Below are 17,618 nucleotides of genomic sequence, written 5' to 3' on the forward strand. Positions count from 1 at the left end.
AAAATTTGGTACTTCAAAAATTTTTCAATAATCTTTACTATTCCTTGCCGTGCTTCTGGCTTTATGGGATACTGTTTAACCTGGACAGCTTTTGCTCCTTCTTTTCGTTCTACATGTACTGGTTGTGCCAACTTAGATTTTCCTGGTATGTCTGTTTCCCATACAGAGGGAATTACTGCATCCTCTACTTTCCGAGGGATAGTAGGGACTGGTTTTTCTTTTATCATTAAGATTTGTCCTGTCTTTGATTCAGGTATTTTCATGAAAAGCTCCCCGTTTTCAAAAGTTATCACTGCATCAAGTTTTGCTACTAAATCTCGTCCTCAAAGTGGAATTGGACACTCAGGCATATCTAAAAATTCATGTGTTAACACTTTGTTTCCAAAGCACAAATCCAGGGGTTGCAGGAATGGTCGATTCTCTTCCTTCCCTGTGTCTCCAACTATTGATGCTGTTTTGTCTCCAGTTTGCCCTTTTAGATCATTTAGCACAGAATATGTAGCCCCTGTATCCACCAGAAATTTTACTTCTTTATCTCCCAATTGTATAGTTACTAAAGGTTCTTGTATTGGTTTTTGTTCTGATTCTAGTCAGCTGCTGTACTCCCTCAGCACCATTAATTTGGAAGCATCTTGATTCTGATTGAACTGCTTGCCCTGGTTAAACCAATTTGGGCATTCATTTTTCCAGTGCCCCTCTTGTCTACAATAATCACATTGATTTAACCCCAATCTTGGCAAAACCCATCCTCCTCGTCCTCTGCCAAGTCCGCCACTCCCCAGTCCACGACCACCTCTGCTGTGACCTCTGAAACCTGGATTCTCTCTTCCTTGGATCACTGCCAAAAGATGTTGCTGCTGCTTTTTACTAGCTTCCTTTTCCCTGTTATTGTATACTTTCCAAGCCACTTCAAGTAATTGATTCAAATTCCTTGAATCTTCATCCTTCTAACTTCTGCAATTTTCTCCTAATATCATCCTGCAACTGCCCAAGAAAAATGAACGCAAGCTGAACATTTGCTTGTTCTGTTTCTAGTTGAAGATCTGTATACTTTCTTGCTGCCTCCTTAAGCCTTTCCAAAAATGCAGCAGGGGATTCTTTCTTTTCCTGTCTTACCTCATACAATTTAGACCAATTCACAGCCTTAGGTACAGCATTCCAAACCCCTGTCTGGAGCCACTTTTGATATCTCTTGAGCCTCCGCATGTCCCCAAAGGCATTGGGATCCCACCCTGGATCCTCGGTTGGAAAGTTCTCATCTAAAGTCGCCATCACCACCCCAGTTCTGAGATCTTCTCTCACCTTTTCCTTGGCTGCTCTGAGCACCATCTCTTTCTCAGTAGAGTCCATTAAATTCTCCACTATTACTTGTATATCATCCCAATCTGGATCTGAGTTTTCATAATAATTTTTACCACCCCTGCTACTTTATCAGGATTTTCTCTCTAAGTTCCAGCTGATTGTTTCCAAATTATCAAGTCTGTGGGTGAAAAAGGAACTTCCACAAACACCGGCCCTTCTACTCCTACTCCTTGTCTCAAGGGGGCAATCACAGTCCGCCTTTGTCTGCCCAAATCTTTTCCCGTTCTACCCAGAACCGGAGCAAGCTGTGACCGAGTCCGATGGGATACCGGTGTCGCTGATTTATTATCATCACCCCCGCTACTGCTATCTTCCTCCCCAGCATTTTTCACATTTCCTTGCATCACAGTTAGATTTTGATCATCTCTTGGAGAAGAAGGATCAGGTGAAGGCGGTAGAGGAGGATAAAGAGGGCAAGGTGAAGTGGGATTAGGCGAGATAGGGTTAGGTGAAATAGGATTGGGTGAAGCGGAGGCAGACAAAACAAAATCGGGTTCTTTTGGTTCTGCTGAAACCACTTGTAAATCAACATCCATCTCTTTCCCCTGAAGCAAACTTTCTTTTAATGCCAGGTGCTCTAAACAACTTTTTCCTTTTACACAAAGCTCACATTTATCACTCACACGTGCCTTAACTGCCATCAGTCCACACTCAGCCTGCCATTCTGGCTTGTCTCACAAATAGAAAAAGAAATTAACATATGGAAATTCATCCGACTTTCCCTCTGGCTTACAGAACAACATCAACTGTAAAATGGTGTTGTACTGCAAAGATCCATTTCTCGGCCACTTTTCCCCACTGTCCAGGTCATATCCTGGCCACCATGTATTACAATAATCAATCAACTTTACATAAATCTTGCCCAAAGTTTCCCTGTTTCCAATGTGCTAATAAGCACCCCAAAGGAGAAGTACGTGGTACAGGGGCATTGCCCCCTCAAATCCCTTTAAGCTTCTCCATGTTACAGTTACAATGCACCACACACCACTGCTGCCCAACCTGCAACGCTTTCACACTTGTCTGACAGACGGCGCCTGGGCAATACCAGGAATTCCTCCAGCCCAACCGTGCAAAGCTTTGGCTGCGTCTTCTCGGCAGGCACCAGAGCAGAGCGAAAAGCTCCTTACGTCTCTCAGAGGGACATTGTGAGCGGCGGAGACGGTCGCACCCGGATGGGCTTCCAGAGAATTCGTGGCTCTGTTAAGTCTTTGTTCTTCTGGAAGTTGAGGAATGTAGCGGGACTTGGTCTGAGCAGCAGTCCTTGTCAATTAGTAACATTTTCTGAAACTGGTGATTTCTCCCATTGTTTCCTTATGTACAAGTCCCTGGCCCTATCTCCAAGCAGATTCACTCATTGCCTGTGTTTTTTCTTCCTGGGTGTTCTTTGGTTTTGGGATTGTTCTCAGTGCCCTCATTCTCTGTCCATTTGTAGCCCTTTGTGGCTCAGGAGGCCTGGCTGCCACCTGCATCCCCTTGCTCAGCTGCTGAATGAGCTGCACTCAGCAAGGTGTGGTGCATGGTAAAAAGATGAGAGTTGCTGTAGCACATGAGAGGAGAAACAGCATTTGTTTAACCCGTGGTCTGTGAGGGAAGCACAAAACCGTGTCTCATTCCCATCCTTTCCACGTTTGAACAAGTGCATGAGCTGCTTTGCTATTTCCTTTTTTATCTGTTTCTGTACCTTTTCCTTGCTGATCTCTTTTCCATCAGCAGTTTGAATCATTTAACTTTCCCCAAACCTCTCCTTTTTCTGCTAAAAGGTAATCTGATCCCATCCCATGGTGAAATGTTGTGTTCCTCATCTGAGTGGATTGGTTGGGGGGAAGGTCAGGAGCTGGAGCTGTGTGGTTGGTTATTATTTCAGTGACATCCTGTATCTTATTATGCCATTGAAATGATAAATGGTTTCTCTGGTACCTGATATGAATTCATCAGGGTTCCCGGGGTCTGGTCCATGGTATTGCAGGATTTGTTCTGGTGGCCGTTCATCTTTTCCTCATTTCTGGGCGCTCCCTTCAGCCAGGGCTGCATCAATTGTCAGCTTTTGTCTCATTAAATCATCACATACTTGGATTCCCAAGTGATTTCCCTGAACTTGTGGTAGCCAATAAACCCCAGTGGTCTGATACACCCTATATAACATAGACAGTGACAGCACATGTTGGAGTGGGGACAGGGATGATTCCCCCCCACTTGTTTTAGTGAAGTTTTCACGACATAGCCTATTTTCTGTTTTCCTTTGCACCTCAACCAGTTTCTGCTGCAGAGTCAGATATCCTCACAATGGGCTGTGCCTTTAGCTGTGCAAATTCCATCTGTGCAAGCAGGCAGAGCTTGGGCTGAGGGGCAGAGGGAATCAGCCCAATTCCTCCTGCAGGCAGGAAACCCCTGGGCCATTGTGCAGGCTTTGGGTCATCAGTGTTAATCTGCATTTCTAAAGCTCCTCTCCTGGCTGCCTGGAACAAAGCTTCTCTTCCAGGGCAGCCATGGGATGACTCACATGTGGCCACTCCAAAAGTGACATTTTTGAAGAAAATAATAATATACTATCTTTTTACAAGTTAAGGGCGTCACCTTTAAAGCTCTTAGTTTTTAAAACTGAGGCATAAAGGTGAACATTAAAAAATGCATACCAAACTTTTGCCATCATAACAGCCATGCACAGACATTCCCAAAAAAATCCAAAGTAATAAAGATTTTTTCTACTTCTTGCCCTAAGTCTAAAAACTGATTCTCCCAACCCTGGCCCAGCACTAACAGTCTAAGTAATAATATAGAATTAGGATTATTGAGGAAAAGCATAATAATGGTGTAGTCTTGTCACCAAAACTGCGGGATGAATAAAAACTCTCCAACAATATAAAATCAAGGCATGACTTGAGTCTGGCCAGAATGTGCAACAGAAATCATTAATTCCTCACTTTGGCTGGGTGTGCAGAGAAAATCATTCCAAGACATGTGAATTTAATAGATGTTTCCTAACTGTATACAATCTGAACCCATGGAAATCCATTGGTTTAATGTTCATTGGTTTGAAGGTGTGGAGTTGTTAGGATTTGGTTTCCTGTTGCAGCCGGATTTCTGTGCCTGTGATGTGAATTAGGTGGGCACTCCTGGATTTCCTGCTCAGCCTTTTCCAGACCAGGTGTCTCCAGCTGTGCCTGGGGCAGTGTCTGGGTCAGATGTTGGTTGATGTTTGCTGCTGGGTGTTGATGTTTTGTTGATGGTTGTTATCTTGGTTGGAATCTTTTGGGCTATTCCCAGTCTGTTGAGATATTAATTTCATCTCTGCTTAGTGGTGGAAAAGAAACATTAAAATTTCTTTAAAAGAAAGATTAAAATTCCTTCCTCCAAGGCAAAGGCAAACCTAGTGTGAGCAGAGAAATAAGATTTGAAGCCATTTTAAAGTTGGTCTGTTCTGCCAGCAGCTAATCCTGGGCAGGGCAGAGTGTGAGTGTAATTGAGAGGCAGAGTGGAATTGTCCCGGTGCCTTCCCCAGCAGCTGTGGCGAGGGCAGGCACAGAAAGGGCTGAAGCTGCAAGAGTGAGAGCAAGGATTGTCCCACAGTGGTTGGAGATGACAAAGGAGGGTGGCCAGGCCGAGGATTTGAGCAGAGGATCTGTGGGCAGGCCCAGGGGCTTCCCCCGCTGGGGAGCCCTGGCTGCTGCTGCGTTGCCTTCAGTGCAGGCTCAGGGGTGGCCTGTTTAATATTCCCTTGCAATTCAGATTTCTGAGTCTGGAAGAGCCATGGCTGGGGAATCAATCATTTTATTTTGTTCATTTTGTTAAATTTTGTTTTTTTTCTCATGTCCACTCCATAACACTGACACTATCTGCAGCTAAAGAAGCACACAATGTTCTGGCTAGAAGAGAGAATCCTCAATCCAGCTCCTGCAATTCCCTGTTAATTGTAAGAATTGTACCTTTTTAGTAATGGAAAAGGTTATTTCTGAGATTCCCTGGACCCTCTCAGAGTCAATAAAACACAAAGATTCAGTGAAAAATGTCACAAATATTTAACCACTTTCTCCACGATTTGCACGTTTTTTTCAGATACTCAAAGCTGCTTTTTAGCCTGAAAATGAAGCCATTTCACAGAGGCTTCCTCTACCTCTTCTCCTTGTCCTCCTGACTGGATCAAGTCACCCACATCCTGCATTAAGCCAGTCCCTGGGGGTGAGGTCAATTCCTTTGATATTTCCTGCAAGGCTTGCCCCAGTCAGGCCGGTGCTTCCGTGCATCCCTGCAGAAGGACCGTCCATGTCTTGAGCATTTTCCCTTCTACCTCTTGTTGCCAGCCCAAGGCAGAATTCTGTTTGCATCCTGTGGAAGTGGGCAGATCCCCAGAAAGCATCTTTTGCATCAAGCTCTGAATGGCAGCAGTGTGAGGAGGGCACCTGGTTGAGGATGGTGTAAGGATCTGAGAGTGTGGGGTGCCTCGGTTTCATCATCTCATTTCTTCTTCTTGGGTCCTGCAGCATTGTGTGGATTCCATTGGATTTCTTGTTTGGCAGGATAGGAGCATTCTAGGGAGCCATCCCTGGCTCCCCAAGCCGTGCCTTGAGCAAGACTCACAGACAGGCTGTGAGCCCTTCCTTCCCTCCCTTGGAACAGGGGATTGCTTTTCGACACCTCTTGTCCTGGTTGCTTGAGGGAAATTTGGAGAGGCTCCATATCTAATTTTGCCAATTTCCCTGGGGCTGCCCACACTTGTGGGTTCACTTCAGCCTAGGATCTGCCAGACACTTGACACAGAGGTACAACAGAACCAGCCTCTGTATCACCTTTTGCAACATTAATTTGCATTCCCAATTTAGCCATCAAATCCCTTCCCAGTAAATTACAATCACAATTGTGAGCAAATAAAAATTCCTGCATTTCAAACCCATCCCCAACATCTGCTAATAGTGGCTGAATAAAACACTTCCACTCATCTTTCCCACTTAGTGCCTTAATTAAAATATTCCTTAATAATTTTCCTTCCTTATGTCTAAGATTCTGAGTGGATGGAGAGGCCCCTGTGTCCATCAGGAAAGGTCTCCTCTGGATCCAGAGCCACCCTGGATGTTCCCAAGGGCTGCAGTGTGGTGGGTCCCTGGTGGAATGGGAGCTGTGAGACCACTAAGAATCCGTGTCCATCAAGGGCTGGACTTGCTGGTGCTGAGGGTGCTCCTGTCTGTGCTTGCAGTGTCCTTGTGCCCTGCAGCTGGAAGGCTGATTCCTTGCCAGGGGCTGTTTGGGTGGGCTGTCCCCTGGCCAGGAGGGCAATGCCTGTGCCAGGTGCTTGTGGCCGAGGGTGTCCCCTGGGTGCTGGGGCCCCCTTGGGCCCTGGGCTTGATCCCTCAGGGGCTGTAGGAAGTGTGCCATGGCCTTTGCCTTCAGCTTGGCCTTTTGCTCATCCCTTGCTGCATTCAGCTGCTGAGCCTTTGTGAGCAAGTGCTGCAGGGGCTTCTTGTGGCCCTGCTGCAGCCCCCCTCAGTGCCTGTGGGTGCTCATCGTGTGGCAGCTGCTGAGCTTTCTGCAAAATCCTTCCTTTCTCCAGGGACCCAGCACAAAATGCTTAAAAGATGATCTGGATCCTTGCAGGTGTAATCCCCATTTCTGAGCTGTTCCTTCCTGGTGCTGGCTGTGCTGAGGCTCCCCTCCCCAGCCCGTATCCCAGAGCCGGTCCCTGTCCTGCCGCAGTGTCCAAAGGCGGCCCCCCCGGCGGGCAGGGCCGGCAGCTCCACGGGGCCGGGCAGCGGCCGGGGCGTCCCGCAGCCTCCTGGGGGCCGGGGGCCACTGCCGGCCCTGCCCGGGGGGTGCTGGGGTCAGGCAGCGCCCGGCGCTGAGCCCCGGCTGCCCCACAGCCCCGGCCCGGCCCCACAGCTCCCCACAGGCCCCCAGCCCGTGCTCCCGGTGCCGCAGCTCTGCGCCCGCTCCTGCCGCTCCCAGCTCAGAGAAACCCCCTGAAATCCTCACCTCCTTGTTTTCCTGTCCTGGAAAACTGGGATACAAAGGATCTGAGTCAGCTGGCAAATTCTGAGGATAAGACCCTTGTGAAAAACATCCCAATCCTCAGTATTTTTTTCTCTTCCTCCTCTTTTCCATCATCCTGTTTCTTACCCCATAGATTGCTCCTGCTGCTTCTTGCCTTAAGCACATTGCTGCACACTCCCCTTCAGCCAATCCCTTCCCAGCACACCAACCCCATCCATCCCCTGTGGTCTAAATCCCTTCTGGACTTCCCTTATTGCCCCGCTGGGTGTCCATGTCCCTAGTTAGCTCTGGAAGAATGTGCAAACGACCTCCACATGCTCCCAAGGGACCCTTGAGAGATATTTTGGGATCCTCATCCCTTTTGCTGGGACCCCATTCTGGCTTTCCCTTTTGTCCCCTCCCTGGGTGCCCTGCCATGTTTACTCCCCGAAGATCCCACTGGAGTCACTGCTGAGATTTTCAGTGCTCTCTCCCTGCCGACTCTTGAGAGCCCCCCTGATCCATCCCTCGTCTGTCTCCTGCTCACTCTCGGGTACCCAATCAATCCCCGGTGCCGCCGCCAGCCGAGGGAGCCGATCCCCCAAACTGGGTGAGGCACCTTCAGCTGCACTCAGTGCCCGCCGGCCCGGACGGTGGAAGGAATTGCGGAGGAGCCCCAAGGTGTGTGGAAAAATTGACATCCCCAGAGGTTTCTGTCCACAAGGAAGAAAGAGGAGTCCTGTAACAGTAATTTCATTCATAAAAATAGGGAGAGGCCATGGGACATTTCCCATGGGGCCTCTCCAATTGTTGGCAGACAGAGCCTCCTTTTCATCCTAATTTTCTTGGTCACATCTCCCTCTCCCTTTCCCCATTGGCTGAAGTCCTGGAGTGGTACAGACTTCCCAATGCACCTCCTACATACCCCCTTAATATGCACCCCACTTTTGTATAGCTAACAATATTGATGGCTGTGTTAAGTGTTTGTTGTTCTTCTGGAAGTTGATGAATTTAGCAGGACCTTGGCTGAGCAGCAGTCTGTGTCATCAATTCATAACATTTTGTGCAGCTGATGGCTCCTCCTGTCACTTCCTTATGTCCACGTCCCTGGCCCTATGTGCAATGAGGTTGACGGGATCAGTTTGTAAAGAGCCTTTGTTGTTGTTCCTTTGCTGGGGTTCCCCCGTTTTGGGGCCATCCCCCCTGGAGCAGGGTGTCCCCCCTTGGTGCAGGCGCAGGGCTCAGGCAGGGCTGAGGCAATCAGAGCGCGCGGCGCTGATGACTCATCAGTGTCCAGGCAGAGCCGCAGCTGCCAGCGTTCCCCAGCTGGAGCCCAGCTGCGCCCCTCCCCCCCGGGCCTTGGCGCCCCCCTTGAGGGGAATTTGGGGAGGTGGGAGGGGGGAGCGCCAAGGCCGGGCCCCCCCGCGCTGTGGTGGCGGGAGCGGCTGCAGTGGGGAGCGAGTGCGGGCGGAAGCGGCCGAGAGCCCAGCGCTGCCCCAGGCCGAGCTGGCCCAGCTCCATCCGTGCCCCTGCGGTGGGATGCTGTGGGACTGGGGGGGAAGAGGGAGGCGGCAGTGGGTGCTGGGCCTGGGGGCAGGAGGAGAAGGGAAGGAGAAGCAGGGTTGAAGAGCAAAACGGTGAAATTATGTACCTGGGGTTTTGCAGAAGGAGGAGGAGGAGTGTGAGGTAGACCAGGGACACAGGAGGAGGAGGAGGAAGAGGAAGCAGCACAAGGTTCATCCCTGTATCTGCAGCTAACCCAGCCCCAGGAGTGTTTCCCTCTCTCCCCCACATGCAGCGGGTGACCAGGGAGGGGGATCCACAATTTTGATGGGTCTCAAATCGTGGTGTTTCTGAGCTTTATTGGGCTAAATGTTGGTGCTTTAGTTTCTTGTGAGGGCTGAACGTTTCTATTTTGCAGGGGGTTTTGGCTGAATCTTGTAGTTTGGTTAGTTTTTTATCTGTTTTGATATTTGGAGGATGATTGGGCTGAATCTTGGTGTCCTGGAGGTTCTTACAGACACAAGATGCCCAGTGACTTTCTGAGATGAACTTGGGCAAGGACGAAACCCCAGTCCAAGGTGCTCTAGTGTTGTTTTTTTCCCCCCAACCAGGATTTTACATTCCTGAACTGTGTTCAGATGGAGGAGGAGGAAAAGCCCCAGAGATCCCACACAAGGAGGGGCTGCAAACCCAGTCCAGGGAGCTGCGGGGAGGAAAGATCCCCCCAGTGCCAGGAGCATGGCCAGAGATCCAGCCAGAGCTCAGAGCTGGGGGAGAAGCCCCACAAGTGCTTGGAATGTGGGAAGGGCTTCAGAAAGAGCTCCCACCTGATTGAGCACTACAGGATCCACTCTGGGGAAAAGCCCTACGAGTGTGGGGAATGTGGGAAGAGCTTCAGCCAGAGCTCCAGCCTGAGGAATCACCAGATGATTCACAATGGGAAACGGCCCTATGAGTGTGGGAAATGTGGGAAGAGCTTCAGAGGTATCTCTAACCTGATGACACACCAGGTGATCCACACAGGGGAACGGCCCTACACCTGCTTGGAATGTGGGAAGAGCTTTGGGTGGAGCTCCTACCTGAGGGCACACCAGCGCATCCACACTGGGGAGAGGCCCTTCGAGTGTCCCGAGTGTGGGAAGAGGTTTCGGACCAGCTCTGATGTCCTCCTACATGAGCGGATTCACACAGAGGAGAGGCCCTTCCGCTGCCCTGACTGCGGGAAGGGCTTCAAGCAAAACTCCAACCTTGTCAGGCACCGGCGCATCCACAGTGGGGAGAGGCCCTATGAGTGTCCCCAGTGTGGGAAGAGGTTTCAGCACAGCTCCCATGTCCTCCAACATGAGCGGATTCACACAGAGGAGAGGCCCTTCCGCTGCCCCGACTGCGGGAAGGGCTTCAAACGCAACTCCACCCTCACCGTCCACCGGCGCATCCACACTGGGGAGAGGCCCTACGAGTGTCCCCAGTGTGGGAAGAGCTTCTCATGGAGCTCTCATTTGACCCGACACCAACAGAGGCACCAGTAAGGGAAGCCCTGCGAGTGTCCCGAGTGCGGGAAGAGCTTCGTGCGCTGCTCCAGCTCCATCCCCCATGGGAGGATCGGCGTTGGATGATCCCCAGTGACCCCCGTTGGGCAGAGCCCTGGTGATCCGTGCTCCTGGTGATCCGTGTTGGGAAGACACCTGGCTGGGAGGCTCCACATCTTCCTGGCTCCCTGTGGGCACCTGGATGAAAGTAGGGGAATGAAAATCTAACAGGATACAGAATGACAATGGGAATTGTTGACTTTAAATCCTCGAGAACTGTTGTAGTCAGCAACCTCAAGATCTTCCAGGGAAGCAGCAGGATTCTGGGGACCAGCATCAAACACCAACAAGATGGGCTCCCGGTTCATGAAACCATTTAATCAGCATGGGAAGGAACTCAGGTCCAGGACAGAGAGCCCCGAACAGAGGCTGAGCAGGGGTTTTTGAGGGACAGAACCCCCGAGGGTCTCCACCCATGAGGGTGGAGTTCAGGGTCATGGACCAGTAAAAGCACAGCAAGGGAGAGCCTCCCAGGGACACAAACTGAATCAGAACCTCTGGGCCGCCCTTCACATGGGGTTTGGGGTGGGACAATGGAACCCTTTGTTGTTCCTGAGGCACACTGCCGCATCTGCTTCTTTTTTATTATCTTTTTTTTTTTTCAAATTTTGATTAGGAGCTTAAAATGTTTCCAAACATATGCCTTAAAATCACCTCCTGCACAGAGCACCCGCTTTGCTTTGTGGGACACCAAAAACTCAGTAACAAAACACATTAAGCAAACAGAAAAAACAAAATTAAAAACAAACACTTAAATCTCAGACCACGCCAGACAAATTAAACGGTGATGGTACTTAATACAAACATAATGGTTTTTTAGTTCAGTCTCTTCGAGTTTAGGATTATCTTTTAGGAAGGGTGCAGCTCTTAGATCTTCTCTCACAAGGGGCAGAATTCTTCGATCTCCAGTTTCGGCTCTGATCTCCAGCTTCACCTTTGGCTCCAGCTCCCATGTGGGAGTCGCCCCTTTAGATGTTCTCAGTGAAATGCTGGCTTTGGGAGCTCAGGTTACAGTTTCGATTTCCCCGAGGGGGTGTTGCCCACGATGTCAAAGGCAGAGCCCCCAGGGTGGAGCAGCTGAACAAAGGGGTGGGACCGGAGCAGGAGTTACTGGGGGAAGGGAAGGTTCGGGACGGGAAAAGAAGGAGCAAGGCGGGAAACAAGAGATCCCAGACTGCATGGCTGGCGCCATCTTGGGATGTAGGGGGTCCGGGACGGACTTTCCCGGACAGGGAACGGGGAATATGGAAAGACAGGGGGTGAAGGAGGACACGGAACGGCGGGCAGACGGCAGCAGACCGGCATCACTCTGGATGTTCTCCGTCCCTTGCTTACCTTCAGGAAAACAGGGGATGGGATGGCAGAAAGACACCGGGGTGATGGGGAGATGGCAGCAACCCCAAGCCGTCTTGGCTTTTTTCACCCTTTGTCCTGCCCTTAGGAACAGAGGAAAGGGGAAGGTACAGGGAGGTATACACCAAAAAAAAAAAATAAAAAATTCATCCATAATGTTAATATAATCGTCCATAATGTCGATATCGTCCATAATTGTCCATAATATTAATATAATCGTCCATAATGTTAATATCGTCCATAATACGTCTCGTTGGGTGATGTAAGGTGTCCCAGTGTCTGGTCTTGGCTCCCACACCTCCGTAAGCCCTTTTCTTCCCCATGCCTGAGGCACTCTCAACCCAGCCTCCCTGCCAGGTCTCTCGAGTCCTCCTTTCCAAGGCGGGGGTCTCGCCGGCTCTCAAGCCATCAGCCGGGGACTTACGAGGTGTCCATGGAGCCGGGTCCTGCTCTTCTCTTGCTTCACTGGATGCCACGCATTCTCTCACCATTTGTTGCAGTCAGCAACCTCAGGATCTCATCCAGGGAAGCAGCAGGATTCTGGGGACCAGCATCAAACACCAACAAGATGGGCTCCCAGTTCATGAAACCATTTATTCAGCATGGGAACTAACTCAGGTCCAGAACAGAGAGCCCCGAACAGAGGCACAGCACGGGTTTTTGAGGGACAGAACCGAGGGTTTCCACCTTTGAGGGTGGAGTTCAGGGTCAGGGACCATTAGAAACACACCAAGGGAGAACCCCCCAGGGACTCAAACCCAATCAGAACTCCTGGGCCGCCCTTCACAAGGGGTTTGGGGTGGAACAATGTTAACTCTTTGTCTCCCTGAGGCCACTGCTACAGACTCCCACTTTTCCACAGCTATTTTTTGAGCTATTTTAAGTCTTTCACAAAGTTAACATTTAAATAATTTTAATTCTATACCTACTTCTTGCATTAAACCTACAAAAATACTTTAGTTAAGGTTGGCCAATCTCAGTTGCTATACTGCTGTTTCAACTGTTCACACTACTTATTCATTTTGTCTAATTCTTTCCCTGAGATATTTTCTATACTTTTATAAAATTACAGTGATTGTAACAGGCAGCATTAACATATGGATGTGCCACAAACACAGATTTTATCTTGTTTTTGCATTTGTCACATTTGTTTGCATTTGTCACATGGATTAGAATTATTGTGATTTTGTTTTTGCATAGTTTGTTTGCTCATTGTTTGCTTTTGTGCTGCTTGTTTTAATATCGCTTGTTTCTTTCTTATTTTTTTGGATTCTGTCCCATCCTGCTTTATGGTTTTGGCCAGTTGCCAAGGGTGTCTTAATGAACACAGTGAAAATAATCCTCAGGAGTTTTCACTCTCTACCTTCCTCAAGGCCCCTTGGGCTGCAGCCAAGGGCCGAGGTGCCGCTCTTCTTGGTAGCAAAGTTTATACCCTGGGGTCTGGTCACTGACACGTTTGGTCTCACTGCTACCCTTGGCCTCATAAGGTTCCTATGAGCCACTTCAACTCTGCTTGTTTCAAGGATGGCACAGATTTCACAGCACTGTCTTATCTCTCTCTCTCTTAGTCAGTTATATTTTTTTTCTTTTAATTTAAACTACTAAAGCTCCAGAGATGTGCCAACTACAATAAAAGTTACTTTTTACACAACTTCAGTTAGTAATTTATTAATAAAGCTTTAATTAACAGGGTGTTCTTTTAGCACAGTTTTTGCTGTTAAATAAATAAAACATTGAGTCAAAACCATTTATATTGACTATACAAAATACTGAAAAACAAACATATTTTAAAAATACGGAAATTTAAGGTTCTGTGAAAAAAAAACTGCTACATGTTTTTAACACTTATAATGCACATAACACAACTGTAACACACCATTTAGATACTATATATTAATAAAATGTGTTTGTGCTTCACAGACTCTGAGCAAGGCAGAATTTGTCTTTTGAATGTGTAAATATAGTAAACCAAACCAAATTAATGCCAGGTTGTAACAAATGGTCAGTTGTGTTATATGTTAGAGTTCACTTGGCACAGCCAGCACTGCACACTTTTCAGTTAAATGGGATTTAGGTAGTGCTGCTGTTTCTATTTCCAGCAAAATATCTTTAGGTGAAGGAAGAGTTTTACCTCTTTTTTTTTTTTTCCTACTGTTTAGTTTGTAAAGGATACAACAGATAACTCTTGCTTTCTTGTGTTTTAGTAATGAATTTATCTTTCCCCCCACCCCGGGGAAGCTACAGGGTAGCATAGTCGCTCTCTTCTTGATAAAAAGGTTCTTTTGAATTTACATACTGATTTAAAGCTTAACAAATCCAATCTTTAAACGATCCAAACTTTGGCCAATTCAAATTATATTTTTGGATCATTTTCTTTGTCTATTTAAACAAATAATAATTAATCATTTTCTGCTTGTTTTTCCTCTCCGGGATTCCCATGTATTCCCATGTATTCCCCTAGATTGGAGTTCCTGGGTTTTGGCATCGAATTGTTATAAATTACTTTCAAATTTCCAAATAATCAATCTAATTAATTGATAATATACTTTAATAAATTGGATACAAAATAATAAAAGAATATAATTTAGTAAAAGAATACAATTTAGTAAGAAAGACAAAATTTAGTAGATATATTCAGATATATATTTATATATATATATGTGTGAATATAATTGGCCAGTGGTTACAAATGGTTAAGGCATAAGCAAAACCGACCCGGGGTACGGAGGGGGTTCCCCACCCTGCCTCACGTACAGAACAAAGCACTTCAAGCTAACCTTATATACTGTATGCTTATACATATTCATTTATGTTTCCCATATGTTTTCTCCTATTTCCGATTTTGCTGACTTTAGGTCACTTTTCATCACGGCACATGCTTCACTTGTTGTTAGGGGGTCTTCAGTTTTCTTTTGGGGGTCTTTTGGTGAAGGCTTCTCCTCTTCCTCATTGTCCTTTGGATAACCTTACAGGTTTGTGTGTGCGTACTAAGCGTTGTGTTAGGTTACTCTACTAATTAGTCTGATATTTACTGGGTTTTAGGCCCAATGCTTAAAGTCGTTCTAATTTTGTCCATCTCAAGGCCGTTTTGGTCATGAGACATCACTTATCTTCTAAACTACATCCTGTACCTCAATTTTAACATGTAACATCTGCAAAGGGGTACATCTGCCTTATAACACTGATTCCATTGGTTGCTTCTAATAGTAACTTCCCAAATAGTTACAATTTAGTCAGCACAAATCAATTCCATTTATTCCACTACCTCCCGGGCCCGCAGCGAGCCCCGAGCCCCCGCAGAACCGAGCGCGGCTCCCACCTGCGATGGCCGGGGCCGCCTCCGAGCTCCGCCACCGCCTCACCGGGCTCCGGCCGCTGCTGCCGCCGCTGCCGGGCCCGCACAGACGCTCCGGCAATGGCGGCTCTCCTGCCCCACGGCCGCCCTGGGGGCGCCAGCGGGGCCGGGCTTGTCCCCGCTCTGCCCAGTCAGCGCGCGTCAGAGCCACGAGTGACGGCAGAAGCAGCCAATCGCAGCCAGCGGCGGGCTCTGCACACGGCACGGCCTCGCCTCCCTTGGGCTGAGCTCCGCCATTTCTCGGCAGCCTGGGCTGAGGAGCGGCCCCGGCGCTGGGCCCGGCCCGGGCAGGAGGCCAAGGAAGCGCCGCTGCGCTGAAGCGCCGGGAGCTCGGGGTGCCCGGGAGCTGAGGGCGCTGCGAGCTGGGGGTGAGTCCGGGATGGAGCAGGGCTGTGCCGGAAAGAGGCCAAAACTCTGTGACTCTCCTTCCTGTCCCGGGCGGGGAGCAGAAAACACAAAGAAAGGCTCGGGGGTCTGGATGAGGGTGGGGACAGTTCAATCCTTGGTCACGGGCACAGCACACCTGACTTGGGGAAATTATTTGAATTTGTTTTCAAACGTGTCAGAGCAAGAAAATGAGAAGTAAAGTAATTCCTCCGGAAATCCATCTTCCCCCCAGCTGTTCCTCCTTCCCGGGCTTAACTTTCTGCCCCTCTCCGTCCCCCTCCCCGCCCAGAGGCACAGGGATGGGGGTCACAGTCAGGTCATGTCAGTGCCTCCCCCTGAGGGACAGGAATCCTTGTCCTGCTGCAGCCTGGGGTCCCTGCCAGGGGCCAGAGTCCCTCAGGACCAGGCTGCTCCAGCGGGGATCGCCAGGGGGATCCCCGAGTCCGGCCAGGAGCCACTTCCATGGCTCTGCAGGGGCTTCCCCCGGGCTCGGGGCCTCTCTCAGGCACCCCCTGCTCCGGCCCGGCCTCATTGCCCCCCTCACCCCCCCATGCAGCGAGTGCCCGGGCAGGGAGATCCACGATCTTCACGGGGCTGAATCTTGGTGTTTCTGAGTGTTATTGGGCTGAATGTTGGAGTTTTGTTTTTTTGTGGGGGCTGAATCTTTCTATGTTGGGGGGGATATCAGATTTTTGGTGTTTTGGAAGTTTTTGATCTGTCTTGATGTTTGGAGGATTTTTTTGGCTGAATCTTGGTGTCCTGGAGGTCCTTCCAGACACTAGATGCCCAATGACTTCCTGAGATGAACTTGGGAAAGGAGAAACCCTCAGCCCAAGGCTTTTTCCTTTCTTTTTTTCCCCCAAACCAGGATTTTTCATTCCCAAGCTGTGGTCAGATGGAGGAGGAGGAGGAAAAGCCCTGGAGATCTCACACAAGGAGAGGCTGCAAACCCAGCCCAGGGAGCTGTGAGGAGGAAAGATCCTCCCTGTGCCGGGAAGGTGGTCGGAGATCCAGCCGGAGCTCAGAGCAGGGGGTGAAGCCCCACAGGTGTTTGGAATGTGGGAAAGATTTCAGCCGCAGCTCCAGCCTGCTCCGGCACCAGGTGATCCACACTGGGGAAAAGCCCTACGAGTGTGGGGAATGTGGGAAGAGCTTCAACCAGAGCTCCAACCTGAGGGCACACCAGGTGATCCACAGTGGGGAAAGACCCTATGAGTGTGGGAAATGTGGAAAGAGCTTCAGAGATACCTCTGACCTGATGAAACACCAGGTGATCCACACGGGGGAACGGCCCTACACCTGCTTGGAATGTGGGAAGAGCTTTGGGTGGAGTTCCAATCTGAGGAAACACCAGCGCATCCACACCAGGGAGAGGCCCTACAAGTGTCCCAAGTGCGGGAAGAGTTTTCGGACCAGCTCTGATGTCCTCCTACATGAGCGGATTCACACAGAGGAGAGGCCCTTCCGCTGCCCCGACTGCGGGAAGGGCTTCAAGCACAGTTCCCACCTCACCGTCCACCGGCGCATCCACAGTGGGGAGAGGCCCTACGAGTGTCCCCAGTGTGGGAAGAGCTTCTCACAGAGATCTGACTTGACCAAACACCAACGGAGGCACCAGTAAGGGAAGCCCTGCGAGTGCCCCGAGTGCGGGAAGAGCTTCGTGCGCTGCTCCAGCTCCATCCCCCATGGGAGGATCAGCGTTGGATGATCCCCAGTGACCCCCGTTGGGCAGAGCCCTGGTGATCCGTGGTCCTGGTGATCCGTGTTGGGAAGACACCTGGCTGGGAGGCTCCACATCTTCCTGGCTCCCTGTGGGCACCTGGATGAACACCTGGGCAGGAACAACATTGGGACACAGACCAACAATGGGAATTCCTTGTGGGGAGTGGATTTGTTGACTTTCAATCCCAGAAAATCTTTTGCATTCAATCCACCTATCTTCTGGTGGCATCAAGGAGGTCTTGGAGGTCTTGTCCAACCTCAGTGATTCCACAATTTTCATTTCCTATTGCTCAGAGGTGTCTTCCACAGCCAGATGTTGATGAAATGGGTCAAAGACCAAGGTTTTGGAGACAGTGGTCTGGAAAGCCTTCCAAAAAATGTTGTTCCCT

At 49.5% G+C, this 17,618-nt stretch overlaps 2 pseudogenes; both read left to right on the forward strand.

The window, feature by feature from the left end:
* The window catches only part of LOC131588641 (zinc finger protein 665-like), a 28,199-nt pseudogene extending 10,984 nt beyond the window's left edge, over positions 1-17,215 (forward strand).
* The window catches only part of LOC131588578 (zinc finger protein 239-like), a 99,176-nt pseudogene continuing 89,140 nt past the window's right edge, over positions 7,583-17,618 (forward strand).

Source organism: Poecile atricapillus, chromosome 26, assembly GCF_030490865.1.
Source record: "Poecile atricapillus isolate bPoeAtr1 chromosome 26, bPoeAtr1.hap1, whole genome shotgun sequence".
NCBI lineage: Eukaryota > Metazoa > Chordata > Aves > Passeriformes > Paridae > Poecile > Poecile atricapillus.